The sequence below is a fragment of the Anolis carolinensis genome, chromosome 6 (assembly GCF_035594765.1).
Source record: "Anolis carolinensis isolate JA03-04 chromosome 6, rAnoCar3.1.pri, whole genome shotgun sequence".
NCBI classification, from domain to species: Eukaryota; Metazoa; Chordata; class Lepidosauria; order Squamata; family Dactyloidae; genus Anolis; species Anolis carolinensis.
Window position 1 is genome coordinate 106,657,255 of NC_085846.1, and position 15,351 is coordinate 106,672,605.

Below are 15,351 nucleotides of genomic sequence, written 5' to 3' on the forward strand. Positions count from 1 at the left end.
AACAAGCCATTTTTTTAAAAAATCCAGTTATCACAGGGACAGAAAATGAAGTGAAATCTCTGAACAAGACCAGAGACAGCAAAACAAACACGACAGGAGCATTCACCCCTATGCTATCTAAAGCTACAAAATACATATTTCTGGCTGGAGTTTCACTTTAAAAATATACCCATTCCAACTTACAAACAAATTCAACTTAAGGGAAAAAACCTAAAGAACCTTATTCGTAACTTGAGGACTGCTTTTACGTTACAGATTTATTCTAGACTGGCATTGATGTCAGACCAGTAAACCATGAGTGTAAACTCAAGAAGATGTCTAGAAATCATTTTTTAACCTGCAGGGCATCCTCAGTCAATACAATGTGGAAACATAGTAGCAAACCTACTATGGAAGTTGAAGTCCAAAACACCTGGAAGGCTGAAGTTTGCCCATGCCTGTTCTATATGCCCTGACTACTTGCACCTCTTTCTCCCTCTGAAACCAGTGCTTCTTCATTTAGATTGGATGTTTCTGGACAATGACTGACCATACTGACTAATGTTTATACTACAAAAAAACACCAAGAGGGTCACAAGTGCTCAGCCCTAGTGTAGACAGCAGTTTCTTCATCCTCCAAGCTACTTGTTTCCATTGATACTTGATTCATGTTATGTTAGGTCTTATTTGTACCTCAGCAAAACTATAACACATATATTTCAAAGAGCAGCATACCTATTTATCCTCAACTTTTGTTATTTCCTTTTTCCCCTGCATATATTTTAGACCAAACACGGGCAAACTTTTTTGTCTTGGGGCTGCACTGTGGGCCTGGCTGGGAGGGCTGGGTCAGGAGGAAGGGAGGCCAACACATGCCAGGCCTGGGACAGGAATGGTCCAGGAGAGGATGGGACCAGGCAGGGGCAGGGCAGGGCCTGGGACATCCTTAGGTTGTCCTCCCAGCATAAAGAAGGGGCTGCCCGCCCTATTCTTATGCCGGGAAAAAAGTGGGACATGTGGTGACTGCCCCGATCCTCCCCCCACCCCCACCCATCCTCCTCCCCTGATCCTCAGGCTGTCCTCTTGGCATTATACTGGGAGGAGGGCAAGACAGGCAGAGGGTGAGAGTGCTCCACAAGGCTCTCAGCCACTGTGTGTCTTCTTCGAGCCGTTCTCCCAGCATAAAGGTGGGCTGCTCGCACTGTCCTTATGCCATGAGTACATCGAGATACACAGTGGCTGAAAGCCTCCAGAGAGTTTTCAGCTGCTACATGCCTTCCTCCCCATCTTTTTGGCAGAAGAACGCGGTGGGCCACTGTGTCCTTCTGTCGAGAGGACAGGGAAAATGAGGGCCTGAGGTAAGCACCTGGGGGGCCGCATCCGGCCCCCGGGCCTTGGTTTGCCCATGCCTGTTTTAGACTATTAGGATAGGGCCTCTTAGACTCAAGTATAGATGAGGTAAAAGAGAGAAAGAACTAACTGTAAGTGTAAAATGATGATCAAGGCACAAATCACATATTGTTAATAAATCACTGCCATTGTGTGTTGAAAATAGTGTCACACTTGTGTTGCTAGGAAGACCTGAACTCAAACCTCTTAGCAGATCGAAGCTTACTTGCCTAATCGTCCACCATCTTATACTTCGGTATTGTGGAGATAATCAAAGCTCCTGTATATCAAGAAGTCCCTGCATCATGACTAAGGAACAAACATTGGCCAGGAAGCAACATGTATGCTGAACATAAAAAGGAAATACTTAATGGCTAAATATAATTTATATCCTGAGAGCAAATCTGAGCATTAACATTACCAGTCACACTCCAGGGAAGTTAATTGCTCTACTCTTCATGTACATCAAAGCTCTTCCTGTTTCCCTGGTGTTAGGTTCCCAGGGAACAACCTACTAGGCCTTTTGGGAAAGTTCCTAAGTAGAAAGTATTAAGAACAAAGCTGAAGGTCAGCACTAAAGCCAAGGGGGAAAAAGGATGACACAGACTTATAGTCAAGAATATTACTCTGGGATAGTAGCCAGAAATTCAGCTGGCATAACTAAAGACTCAACAGATGGAGGTAGAATACATAGGGAAGAAAACAAGAAGCAGAAAAACACATCTGATATACCCTGGAGAGAAAAAAAATGCTAAGACAGGAAAGGAAGCATGCTGAAATAGGGCAGAATGTGGAAACATTGCTAGATGCATTACAGCTGATTTCCGGAATAAATTATTCAATCATTATCTATCCAGTAGAGACTATTTGTCCCTATATGCACAAGAAACTATGAAATTATGACATAAAGAATTGGGCTTCCATTATCCTCAAAGTTCTGAATTACCATATAAACATGAGGCTAAAATTCTTCCTATAATAACCCCTTCTTAATCCTTCTTTATTTTTGTCCAGTTCAAGTGAAGGAGATGACTACAAGTGTTAGTAAAACAATCTGCAAAAAGGTTTGGTGGCATATATGTTGAACTCATGAACAGAACAAATTCTGACACTACCAAATATTAATGTTTGCTGTGTTGGCAACTTGAAGGGACATACATACCCATTTAGTAATAGAACTGTTTATATATACATTCCTTATGGTTTCTCATAATGCTTTTTAAAATTACTATATCATTGATCTTCAAGTTTATAGTACATTCCAGTTACTCTCTTTTTTTGGCTTTGTCTATCAACAGCTTTAAAAAAGGCAAAAGTGTTATTTCATTTATTTTATAAATAAAAAGCTTTGAAATATTTAATATTTTGCCAATGTAAAGTAAACATTGTAAGGTAAATCTCTCATGAAGAAACATTTTAACTTTTTTCTCCAAGGAAGAATGTGTGAATGTTAACTAGATCCTGTTTTGTATATACTGTATATTCAGACCAATAGTCTTATCTAGTGCTAGTCTACACCAGTGAAGGAAAACATATGACTCTGCAGATATAATTAGGTTACACTTCACATCATTAGGTAAGTTTAATGAGAGTTGATCCAGAAACATCTATCGGACCACAAATTGCCAAATACTTCTCTACCCTATCAGCAGCCCTGAAGTATTTTAAAATTTCCTAGACTTTTCTAGGGATGGAAGTTGGGATATTGTGTATACAGTATCAAGAATATGTTTGATTGCTGAGCTATAGCTGCTCCTATAAAAAAATGTCACTGTACACTTTCTAAAACAAATATCCAAAAATCTTTCTTTTTAGTTTTTCTTTGCAAAGTAAATTTTTTATGTTTGGGGAGAGCAGCTCATTAAAACACTGCAGTCTTTCTGAAACAAACTGGCAGCGTTCCCAAAACTAATTATTCAGGATGTCTTACTGCTTCATTAAAAATACACCTCGGAGCAACAGTATTGGCGAACACCTATGTATTCAAACAGCAGCATTCACATTTGGGATATTTTGAACACATCATGAAAGAGTCTTATTAAGGCTATAATAATAGAAATTTATTTCTATATCACCCTACCTCCCAAAAGGGATTCAGGGCAATGAACAACAAAACACCGGCAAACATTCAATGCCTGAGAAACATAACTTAAAAAACAATTCAAATAATAAACAATCAAATACACTGGGATATACTTATAAAGCAATTGAAAATAAAAGGTGAGAAATTTAAATATACAGAATAAAATAATTGAGACACATTTCTCTAATGACTCTAGTAACTGTCAGACGTAATTAACACAATTAAAGCGTATCATACAGTTAGCAATAGACTATCCGGACAAAGGTCAAAATTTAAATAAAGTGCTAATCCTCCTCCTTCCTATATGCTTGAGTACACAAGTAAGACTATGTCCTCCTCTCTCGGTTTAAAAATATAAATAAAATACCAAGACTTTTTCATTTCTTTTTCTCAACATGGGACTTATCTACATACACACACACCATTCACATTGAGATGTTTAAGATGTTGGAGGACCTAGATATTTCTAGAGGGAACAGCTACCTAGGAATCTCTAGGTGCAGTTCTATAGTCAGCTTCTAGCAGAGATCAACCACAGAGTCGTGTTAGTATACCAAGAAATTCATGAAAAGATGTTTGCTCAGGTAATAAAAATAGCAATATCTTTATTTGTGGTTTTCCACTTTCAGATGGGATCCTATGACAGTTAAACGAGCTGTCAGAATTTAAAAAACAATTGAATATCCATCTCTTCCAACAGGCCTTCCCAGTCAACATTCCATCATGAGTTCTGATTTGTATTCTATTGCTTCTGTAGGTCAATTCTGTATCTGTGTTTGGTGCAAGTTTTGTATATTTTTGTGTGTTTATGTAATCTACTGTATATATATGTATGTTCAAATGTTTTGAACTTTGTTGTATCCCTCCTTGAGCCATCAGGAGCAACAGATAATAAATAAAATGTATTATTATTATTATTATTACTGTTATTATTACTATCCTTTTCCACTGATGTGGAGGGCTGACTCTCTCCCTCTCTCTGATTAAAATGTAAAGCAACAGCGCTTCTCTAGGTTGGTCCAGGATCCCAGAAGGATGCAGTTAATCATCCTTCATATTTATGTGATGTATATGTATATGTATCCTCCAGCATGACTGGAGGAAGCTGTTCAGAGAGTCACACAGGAGAAGTACAGATTCCTATCAGAAATAAATCTGTGAAAAATCAAATCCACAAAGGTAAAAGCCAAAAATGTGGAGGGATATATGGGTGTAGGTGTATATGTATGCACACGCGCACACACACTCATATGTCTATGTATATGTATGTGTGTATATATATTACAATAAGGTAAAGGTTTCCCCTGACGTTAAGTCCAGTCATGTCTGACTCTGAGGGTTGGTGCTCATCTCCATTTCTAAGCCAAAGAGCCAGCGTTGTCCATAGACACCTCCAAGGTCATGTGGCCGGCATGACTGCATGGAGCGCCGTTACCTTGTAATATATATTGTATATATTACAATACATACACACATATATACACTTGGAGACACACCCTAGATAGAGACAGACACATAATGGTGTGTACATTACATAGCCTCAGCAGCTGTACATATCAACTCTAAGCTTTTCCTCAAACATCTCAACAACCATAGAGTTGGAAAGGACCTCACAGGCCATCCAGTCCAACACCCTGCCAAATAACAGGAAAATCACCAAGTACCCCTGACAGATGGTCATCCAGCCTCTGTTTAAAAGCCTCTAAAGAGAAGCCTCCACCACACTCCGGGGTAGAGAGTTCCACTGCTGAACAGCTCTCACAGTTAGGAAGTTCTTCCTAATGTTCAGGTGGAATCTCCTTTCTTGTAGTTTGAAACTGTTGTTATGCGTCCCAGACTCCAGGGCAGCAGAAAACATGCTTGCTCCCTCCTCCCTATAACTTCCACTAACATATTTATACATGGTTATCATGTCTCCTCTCAGCCTTCTCCTCTGCAAGCTAAACATGCCCAGCTCTTTAAGCCACTCCTCATAGGGCTTGTTCTACAGACCCTTGATCATTTTAGTCACCCTCCTCTGGACACATTCCACTGCCTTATAATGGTTACCCGCTTCTCTCTCCTCGTGGGTCACTCCAGTACCCCCCACCCAGAGGGGGTAGGAAAGGGTTGACACACCAATTGTATTTCCCTTGCTCTTTGTGTCCCTGTTCAGCAAATTTCACCTCACTTTCTTTTCCTGTGATAATTAGATTTTGAATAATTTGGCTTGATATGGAAACAAAGATTGGTGATAAAGCTTCAGTGGAGACACCTTTTCAACATGATAACTTTTTCAGGAACAAATACGTAACCCTTCCTGTTGTTTCACTCCGTTCTTAACTCTAAGTCATTTGTAAGGCAGATGTTTGTAACTGTAATTCAGTTAGTTTAGGCCAAGCATTGGCAAACTTTGGCCCTTTAGGTGTTTTGGACTTCAACTTCCTACCAGCTGTTAGGAATTGTGGGAGTTGAAGTCCAAAGTACCCAGAAGGCCAAGGTTTCCCCATGCCTGGTTTAGATGGACCTCAAAGTAGCAATCCCTTCTTGGCTGTATGTGGAATGAAACAAAGATCAGTATAAAATGTAAGCTTTCTTAGCAGCCATAATGTGTTAATGTAGCTTCACAAAAGATGAAGAGCTCTTTATGGTTATGATTGGAGTTCACATTTTATTGTCCATTGTCTCAGTACCTATATAATAACAATAACATCTAGAGAATAAACTATCTGCCATTAATTCATAACTAAGGTGCCAAAGTGTCAACCTCAAAAGTCTGTTTAAACATCCACGTTTTTAAGCTGGATCAAATAGATTGATGGGTGGGGGGCTAATCTAATCTCCTTTGGGAGGGTATTCCAGAGCTGGGGAGTCACCACAGAGAAGGCCCTCTCTCTCATCCCCACCAACCGCGCATGAGACATTGTCAAAGAGAGGGTGGTTATTTGACAATTTAGATCAGGCATGGGCAAACTTTGGCCCTCCAGGTGTTTTGGACTTCAACTCCCAGTAGGCTGTTAGAAATTGTGGGCGCAGAAGTCCAAAACACTGGACTGAGGGCCAAAGTTGGCCCAAGCCTGATCTAATGGGAACCATCAAATCCACAAAAGTAAAAGCCACGAATATAGAGGTGACTGTGTAGATCAGTTGTTCTCAACCTGGGGTCACCAGATGTTTTTGGCCAACAACTCCCAGAAATCCCATCCAGTTTACCAGCTGTTAGGATTTCTGGGAGTTGAAGGCAAAAAACATCTGGGGATCCCAGATTGAGAACCACTGGTGTAGATGTATACAAATACATACACATGTTGGGAGGCAGCCTATCTTTCTCTCTCTACACACACACACACACACACACACATATATATATACACACACCCACACACACACATATATAGATATGTATATACACACACTCCGTTATCTTTATGCCTATCTACAACGGCAAACCCGCCGTTTGGGCCTAAAAGGCGTCGCCATCCCTCAGGCCAGGCTGGGCCCAGACTCACCTCTGAAGCCCTTCCTTCCTTCTATCCTTAAGAAAAGGCCTCTTCTGAGGGGGAAGCGTCAAGAGACGGTACACTGCCTACTAACGGTCTCCTCCTCCTCCTCCTCTTCCTTCGCTTCCCCCCCTCCCCTTCCTTCCTTCCTTCCTTCCAAATGTACCAAAACCGCCCCAGAGCGGCTTGAGACCACTTCCGCTTCCCACCGGAAGCGCCGCCTCTGTGCCGGCCAGCCGCCATAGAGAGGGGAAAGAAAGAACTTGAGGAGAAATTGAAGGGGGGGGGGGGGGAGTGGGTCACGTGACTGCCCAAAGAAGGCTGCGGCCGGCTGACGTTAAATAATACATTCTCTATAGAAGAGAGAGAGAAGAATCCTCTGCGGGCGGGCGAGATTTATTTTTTCCTTTTTCAGGAAATTCTTCACAGCTTACTCAATATTACTGCAACACGTAACTTCTTTGGGTTGCTGTGAGTTTTCCCGGCTGTCTGGCCATGTTTCAAAAGCATTCTTTCCTGACGTTTCGCCTACATCTATGACAGGCATCCTCAGAGGTTGTGAGGTCTGTTGGAAAACTATGCAAATAGGGTTTATATATCTGTGGAAGGTCCAGGATGGGAGAAGTGTGAATGTTGCAATAGCAGTTCATCACCTTGGTTAGCATCGAATGGCCTAGCTTCAAAGCCTGGCTGCTTCCTGCCTGGGAGAATCCTTTGTTGAGAGTTGTTAGCTGGCCCTGATTGCTTCATGTCTGGAATTCCCCTATTTTCAGAATACTGTATTGTTCTTTATTTACTTCCTGATTTTAGAGTTTTTAAATACTGGTAGCCAGATTTCGTTCATTTTCATGGTTTCCTCTTTTCTGCTTGTGGATTCAATGGTTTGTGTAGTCTGATGTAGTTGTGAGAGTGGTCCAGTATTTCTGTCTTCCCAAATAATTTGCTGTGTCCAGGTTGGTTCATCAAGGGCTCTGCTATGGCTGACTTCTCTGGTTGGATTCGTCTGCACTGCCTTTCATGGTCCTTGATTCATGTTTGGACAATGCTGCGTTTGGTGGTCCCTATGTAGATTTGTCCACAGCTGCATGGTATACGGTAGAATCCTGCAGAGGTGAGAGGATCCCGCTTGTCCTTTGCTGAACACAGCATTTGTTGGATTTTCTTGGTTGGTCTGTAGATGGTTTGTAGGTTGTGTTTCTTCATCAGCTTCCCTATGCCATCAGTGGTTCCCTTGATGTATGGTAAGAACAGTTTTCCTCTGGATGGATCTTTGTCTTTCGTAGCTTGTGCATGATCTTGCAGCTTTTCTGATGTATGTGGTGGAATATCCATTGGCCTGTAGAGCCCAGTTTTCCATACAGCCCAGAAAACCCATAGCAACCTAGTGATTTGGGCCATGAAAGCCTTCGACAACACATTCACTTATTTCATTCTGTGGTGTCTACCAAGCCCCACACAGTGTGTGTGTGTCCCAGCCAGGAACCTGCGCCTTTTGTATTGAAATCATGGAATAATCCTGTCATATGAATGAATGAATGAAGATTTATTTATATCCCGTCCCATCTCCCAAAGGGACTTAGAGCAGCTTACAACAAGTAAGGTAAAAGTTTTCCCCTGACATTAAGTCTAGTTGTGTCCAACTCTGGGGTTGATGCTCATCTCCATTTCTAAGCCAAAGAGCTGACGTTGTCCTTAGACACCACCAAGGTCATGTGGCCAGCATAACTGAATGGAGCACTGTTGCCTTCCCGCCAGAGCAGTACCTATTGATCTACTCACATTTGCATGTTTTCGAACTTCTAGGTTAACAAAAGCTGGGGCTAACCCCGCTTCCTAGATTCAAACTGCCGACCTTTTGGTCAGCAAGTTCAGCAGCTCAGCGGTTCAACCCGCTGTGCCACTGGGGCACAACAAGACAACAGTATAAATGATAATAAAACACTTAACAAACAAAACAAAGTTAAATCACCAGAAATAAAAGCTGAAAGGCATACTAAATTGGAAGGAGTATAACTCAAGAATGTTACACATCAATATAAACCTATGTAATAGTTAAGCATATACAACATATAGACATTAAAACAATTAAACATCTTTTGGAAAATGGCATTCATAACCTTTTGGAAAACACCTTTTGGAGATAATAACTTCTTAGAAAAGCATGACGATTCAGAGAAGACCCAAAAACCCTTTAGAGTATAATCTTCTGTTGGGGTATACAACCAGATACAATTATGCAAGGCAAAGGTTTCAGTTGTTAGACTGAATAACCTGTTATCTCTATTCTGTCAGGAAAACAGATTGCCAGTGCATAAAAACAGCAGAAATGTTTTTCAGTGTGTGTGTATATATATATATATATATATATATATATATATTATCTCCCATAAAATAACTTGTTTTATATTGTGCACTCAAGAGAAAAATGAAGTAGACTTTGATAAAAATAACACATTTGTTATCACAAGGTTCATGTGTTCAGCATACACATGTACAAAACATATCTGTCCAGTTTCAGATATGTTTGAGATGGTTCCCTATGCCAGCCAGCCAGGGCATTTCTCTTGTAACAAAAACAGCTATCAACAGGTCACATAGTCAAAAGGAGAGAGAAAGAGCATGTTTTCTATAGCTCCTTTTCCAACTTCTGAGGAACCATAGAGTAAAGGAACCTGCATACCAGAAATTATATACAGGAAACAATAAGCAACAGGATCATAAATAAACAGATTACTAGAGAAGGACTGAAGAAGGTTATCATTTCCAACAACATCATATGACTTGTTCTTGTTAGTATGAGCACTAGGGTCAGTTAAAATTCCATTAAAAACTCCGTTGGATAAAACTATGGTGTCTTAACCTCACTGAACTTGGCTTTAGAAGTCTTACTGAGTTTAAAGGGAACATAGGGCCCTCCCAGACAGCCCTATATCCCAGGATCCAATCCCAGGTTTTCTGCTTTAAACTGGATTATATTGTATGAGTCATTATACGATGACTCTTGCAGCATCTTCCCTTTGATTGCAATAGCAGAAGATCATTATGAATGCCAAGAAGATCACTATGATTGCTAAGAAGGGAGCATGGACTCAAAAAAAGTGAATTGCCAAAGGCAACCCACATTCCAATTATAGGCAGCTGGACACACCTAAGATGTCTGACATCAACCTGCTTTGATTTGCTTAATTTTGCATATCTTTAAGATGCATGTGACCTGGAAATGTGCTGATGGATTGATAGTATTTGGACCTCAATAAAATATTTGTTGTAGTAAAGGAAATTGATAATTCTTCACAACAGGATTTATTTCTGTATAAATGAAAAAGCTTTTAATTATCAGTTCCAAATTATAGCATCGACCATTGTTATGCTACGTGCCTTCAGGAGGCCCTATTATACGAGCTTGTTGCAAAATTTATTCCGAGAACATTTGCCATGGCCTTCCTATAGATCTAGGAGAATGAGATTTGCATAAGATTGCCAGTTCTATTTGAAGTTATTTATGCTACTTGAATTTATCTAGAGAAAGCAAGATACAGATGTACTCGGGGATTATCACTATAGAATTAATGCAGTTTGGCACCACTTAAACTGCCATGAGTCAATGCTGTGGGAGTTGTAGTTTATCAGGTATCAGTACTCTGTCAGAGAAGGCTAAAGATTTTGTGAAACTACATTGTATTTAATAATGGCATTTAAAGTGGTGCCTAACTGAATTCATTCTACAATGTAGGTGTACCAAGAGTGATCCAGAGGCAGTGTAGTGCCTTGAGTGTCGGTCTACAACTCTGGGTCCTTAGAATTTGAATTTGAATCTTTTCATCGCCCCCTTCTACACTGCCATATAATCCAGATTATCAAAGTAGATAATCCACATTATTTGCTTTGAACTGGATTATATGAGTCCACACTGCCATATAATCCAATTCAAATCAAATAATCTGGATTGTATATGGCAGTGTAGAAGGATTGTATAAGGCCTTAGAAACCCACTGGGCGACCTTGGGCAAGTTACACTCGCTCAGCCCTAGGGGAAGGCAGTAGCAACCTTCTCTATCTCTAAATAAATATTGCCAATAAACCCTATGATAGGCTCTCAATAACTTGTGAAGGGACACAACAGCAAGAATTAAACCCAGTATGAAATGTGCAGACCATTGTGCAGACCACTTTCAGTCTTAAACATTTATGTAGAACATTTAAAAAATAAAACCAAATAGTAAGGTAAGCAGGGTATCTTCTGACAGGAAAGATAAAATGACAATAGCTCAAAAAAAAGTATTTTCTTGACTCCAAGATACCGTCGATTGTAAAATGCACCATAGTTTCAGTACTATCGACAAAAAAACAGATCAGTGTATATATAAGTATACGTATATGTGTGTGTATACATATACATATACTGTATAAAAGCATGCTCGACCCCAAGATGCACCCTGTTTTCAGAGATGTTTCAGAGGAAAAAAGTGCATCATAGAATCAAAGAATTAGGGCATATAGGAATATAATACTATGCCTCCTAGTGGCTACAATCTGCCATTATTAAAAATTCAGAAAAAGGTTGAAAGTGGCTGCAAGGGTCTGAACAACTGTTGACAAGCAAAACAATCCCATCCTCATTCAGCATGTGTAAATATTTGGCTTCTATGCCAAAACCAGCTCTGAAGCCTCTTACCTTAGCATTTTGGCCGTTGCAATCTCTCAGTCCTTACAGCTTTCTCTTTTTAATCCCTGGAGCTGAAACTCAGCTACTAGATGAATGCAGCCATCCTCTCTTGCAGAATAGCATTTATTCACGGTGGTACTGAAGTTAGCATTCTGTAACATAAAGGAAAAATCTAACAGCATCTGATTTTTATTTTAGCATGTTACTGATTTTTATTTTCACATGTTATTTAGCTGATTTTAATTACATATCAATTACATTGATATGCACTAAAGCACGTACTAAAATAAAAATTCACCCTTAATTATTGTGCTAGATTTATTTCTTTTCTTCATAGAGTGTGATGGGCCCAGGGGGCACTTTTTCTTGAGACACACTGTGGGCCATGTGGATTGCCAAAAAACTGCCACACTTCCAAAAAAAATCCAAAAGGCCACTTCTGTAATTAAAAAAGCCCAAGGTTTTTATATACTAGCTGTGCCCGGCCACGCGTTGCTGTGGCTTAGTCTGGTGGTGTTGGTCAGTCTACATTAGGTTGTATTTATGCTGTGACCTCCACCTTCTTTATACTCACATTAGTAGTAGTATTTGAAGTCTGTTACCTTCTTCAATTTTTGTGTTGATTGATAATTGCTTGAGATCCCTGTTGCCTTTGGTTTGTTGTTAATTGTAATGTCTGATTCTGCTGAGTGCGGTTTATATTTTTATTGTAGTACAATAGTCTTTTTTTTTGTTTCGCCTGTGTAGGTGTTTATTATTGTTGTTGTTGTAGTGGTCATGAAGGTTGGATAAGTTAGAGGCTACTGTATTGTTTTTTGGAGGCCCAGTGTAGCACTGACTGGCCTCTCAGCCTCAGTGTCTGGCTGTTTCTTGCCTGTGATGGTGTTGATTCTTATTGTTGTTGTTGTTGTCATTGTTATTACTGTAATTGTTTTTTTTGGAGGCCAAGTGTGAATGTAGGGATTGGGGAGGAGGATGAGTTGTGTTGTCAAATTTTGTATTTGTTATAGTCGCAATGCGTTGTTGTGAGTTTTGTGGGTCCGGATTGTGTTTTTGTGGTGTGGTTGTGTTGTTACAACTGAGAGGCAAGCTTTTGTGTTGTGTTGCCAAGTTTTGTATTTCTGGGGCGTTTAGTTGTGTTGTTATAGTAACGATGCATTGTTGTGAGTTTTGTGGGTCCGGATTGTGGTTTTGTGGTGTGGTTGTGTTGTTACAATTGGGAGGGACTGCTTTTGTGTTGTGTTGCCAAGTTTCGTATTTCTGGGGCGTTTAGTTGTGTTGTTATAGTCATGATGCGTTGTTGTGAGTTTTGTGGGTCCGGATTGTGGTTTTGTGTTGTGGTTGTGTTCTTACAACTGGGAGGCAAGGCTTTTGTGTTGTGTTGTCAAATTTTGTATTTCTGGGGCGTTTAATTGTGTTATAGTCACGATGCATTGTTGTGAGTTTTGTGGGTCCGGATTGTGGTTTTGTGGTGTAGTTGTGTTGTTACAACCGGGAGAAAAGGCTTTTGTGTTGTGTTGTCAAGTTTTATATTTCTGGGGCGTTTAGTTGTGTGCCAAGTTTCGTATTTCTGGGGTGTTTAGTTGTGTTGTTATAGTCACAATGCGTTGTTGTAAGTTTTATGGGTCCGGATTGTGGTTTTGTGGTGTGGTTGTGTTGTTACAACCTGGAGGGAAGGCTTTTGCATTGTGTTGCCAAGTTTCATATTTCTGAGGCGTTTAGTTGTGTTGTTATAGTCAAGATGCGTTGTTGTGAGTTTTGTGGGTCCTGTGTGGTTTTGTGGTGTGGTTGTGTTGTTACAACTGGGAGGCAAGGCTTTTGCATTGTGTTGCCAAGTTTTGTATTTCTGGGGCGTTTAGTTGTGTTGTTATCGCATGATGCGTTGTTGTGAGTTTTGTGGGTCTGGATTGTGGTTTTGTGGTGTGGTTGTGTTGTTGTAACCTGGAGGCAAGCCTTTTGCATTGTGTTGCCAAATTTCGTATTTCTGGGATGTTTAGTTTTGTTGTTATAGTCACTGCGCAAACAACTTTATCATTTTATATATATAGATTAAACTGTGCAGAATGAAGCTGCAACACATTCCAAAGATTGGCAGTTTTTTTAGGCTTCGGAGCTGGGAACATCTACACTGTAGAATTGCCATGGTTCAATGTTATAGAATTCTGGAAGTTGTATTTGGTGGGGTGACTAAAAATCTTTTCAAACTGGACTAAAACATCTGTCTGCAACTAGCAATGTTTCTCCAACACAGAACAGCAGTGGTTTGTACATTCTGTCCTCCAAATGGAGATCTGGGAACTGCTGGCCTGGTTTCCTCGAAGCAAATATGATGCCACTTAGGCTAAGCAGCAAATAATGATGTAAAGTTTACAATGCTTATCTTGATTGTGACAACCAATAGTAAAGTTTTTATTGGTTGCTACATTAGTAGAGGCAGGCTGGTTTTGCTGCTGTTACTGTATAGCAGCAATATAGCACGACAAATACTAATCTGGTAGGCATTAGGGAGCCCCGGTGGCGAAGTGTGTTAAAGCACTGAGCTGCTGAACTTGCAGACCGAAACGTGCCAGGTTCAAATCCCAGGAGCGGAATGAGCGCCCGCTGTTAGCCGCAGCTCCTGCCAACCTAGCAGTTCAAAAACATGCAAATGTGAGTAGATCAATAGGTACCGCTCCGGCGGGAAGGTAACGGCGCTCCATGCAGTCATGCCGGCCACATGACCTTGGAGGTGTCTGCGGACAACGCCGGCTCTTCGGCTTAGAAATGGAGATGAGCACCAACCCCCAGAGTCGGACACAACTGGACTTAATCTCAGGGGAAACCTTTACCTTTTTTAGCCATTTGGGATTGTATTATTTAAGTGACACAGAAGGTTACTCCTGCCTTCACCCTACAGGCTAAAAAATGGTTTTCTAGATATTGTGTGTGCGTTTGTGAACCATAAGAGTTGGAAAAGATCCCAAGGGCCATCTACACATGCTCTACATTCCACTGGTTTAACTCATGCACTGCTGGCAGCATGGGTTTTTACTTTAACTCAGATAATCATATACCTGTTGCATTTACATTAGCAGTCCAGCCCTCCATGTTTGAGCCTAAGTGGGTGTATTTATTTATTTATTTATTTAATACATTTATATCCCGCCCTTCTCACCCCGAAGGGGACTCAGAACGGCTTACAAATTAAATTTTATATTATCAGCATAGCACAATAATGGCATTAAATTACTATATTGTACTATATCAATATATTGTAATATTATTAATATTAATATCATTATTTATTTCTCAGGACTTTTGTGTCCCCAGTTCCAAGGATTTGTTGATTTCTTCCTTTAAGTGTGTTTCCAACCTATGGCAGCATCTACACCAGGCATGGGCAAACTTCGGCCCTCCAGGTGTTTTCGACTCCAACTCCCACAATTCCTAACAGCCGGTAGGAGGACCCATGTGGTCTCTTCCAACTCTATTATTCTACGAGTCCACACTGCCATATAATCCAGTTCAAAGCAGATAATGTGGATTTTATATGGCAGCATAGTTTATCCCACATAGCAGTATCTGACCTTTTAAAAGCTGGCTTATCTCATTCTATGACCCTTCCCTCGCTTGGTTTATTTTCTCCCCCCTCTACTTCCTCATGTTGCCTCCTGTCCTTTAGGCCACGCCTCTTTTAAAAACATCCCGCCTACCTCCTCCTCGGATTGGGCAGCCCGACTCAGCGGCCCGCCTTCTCGGGTGAACTTGCGATGGCG

At 40.6% G+C, this 15,351-nt stretch overlaps 1 protein-coding gene across 12 annotated transcripts in view; it reads right to left on the bottom strand.

The window, feature by feature from the left end:
- wdr37 (WD repeat domain 37) overlaps positions 1 to 15,327 on the bottom strand; it is a 56,781-nt gene extending 41,454 nt beyond the window's left edge. For 8 of the 12 annotated variants that reach the window (XM_008112318.3, XM_008112317.3, XM_008112315.3 and 5 more), the window contains exon 1: positions 6,940 to 7,115. The gene's annotated coding sequence lies outside the window, so the exon portion shown is untranslated. Of the gene's footprint in view, positions 1 to 6,939; positions 7,116 to 11,605; positions 11,749 to 15,162 lie in introns of those variants that run through there. The other 4 variants (XM_003221939.3, XM_008112316.3, XM_008112308.3 and 1 more) reach the window with 4 other exon arrangements.
- Between the last annotated feature and the right edge of the window lie 24 nt (positions 15,328 to 15,351).